We start from the raw sequence: 862 nt of genomic DNA, 5'->3' as shown, positions 1-862 counted from the left end.
CTGAATGAAACGCTGCTGAAACCAGTAAACTGTGCTCCTCTGACACGAGAAGGGGAACTCATCGGAGAATGAAACCCTGATGAAAGGAGTAAACTGTGCACCTCTGATACGGAAAAGTAAAGTCACCGGAGAATGACACCTTGATGAAGCCAGTAAATTGTGCACCTCTGTCACGGGAAAGTGAACTGACCGGAGAATTAAAGCCTGATGAAACCAGTAAACCGTGCACCTCTGACTTGCAAAAGTGGAGAATGAAACCTTGATGAAATCAGTAAACCGTGGACCTCTGACACACAGGAAAGTGAACTCCCCAGAGAATGAAACCCTGATGAAACCAGAAAACTGTGCACCTCTGATACACGGGAAAGTGAACTGAGTGCTAAATGAAACCCGGATGAAAGGAGTAAACCGTGCACCTCTGACACGGGAAAGTGAACTCACCGGAGAATTAAACCCTGATGAAAGGAGTAAACTCTGCACCTCTGACACACGGGAAAGTTAACTGAGTGCTAAATGAAAACCTGATGAAACCAGTCAACTGCGCACCTCTGACACGGGAGGGTGAAGTCACAGCTGAATGAAAACCTGATGAAACCAGGAAACTGTGCTCCTCTGACATGGGAAAGTGAACTGAGTGCTAAACGAAATCCTGATGAAACCAGTAAAGTGTGCACCGCTAACTTCAAAAGTGAACTAACTGGAGAATGAAACCTTCATGAAATCAGTAAACCGTGCACCTCTGACGAGGGACAGTGAACTCAATGAAGAATGAAACCTTGATGAAACGAGTAAGCTGTGCACCTCTGACACGGATAGTGATTTCACTGCCGAATGAAACCAGTAAACGGTGCACCTCTGACAC

General features: G+C 45.9%; 1 protein-coding gene across 3 annotated transcripts in view; it reads right to left on the bottom strand.

The window, feature by feature from the left end:
- The window catches only part of ZFP28 (ZFP28 zinc finger protein), a 17110-nt gene that overhangs the window by 4908 nt on the left and 11340 nt on the right, over window positions 1-862 (bottom strand). The gene's annotated exons all lie outside the window — the stretch shown is intronic.

This window comes from Oryx dammah, unplaced genomic scaffold, assembly GCF_014754425.2.
Source record: "Oryx dammah isolate SB20612 unplaced genomic scaffold, SCBI_Odam_1.1 HiC_scaffold_13, whole genome shotgun sequence".
NCBI lineage: Eukaryota > Metazoa > Chordata > Mammalia > Artiodactyla > Bovidae > Oryx > Oryx dammah.
This window is presented reverse-complemented; position numbering and strand designations above follow the sequence as displayed.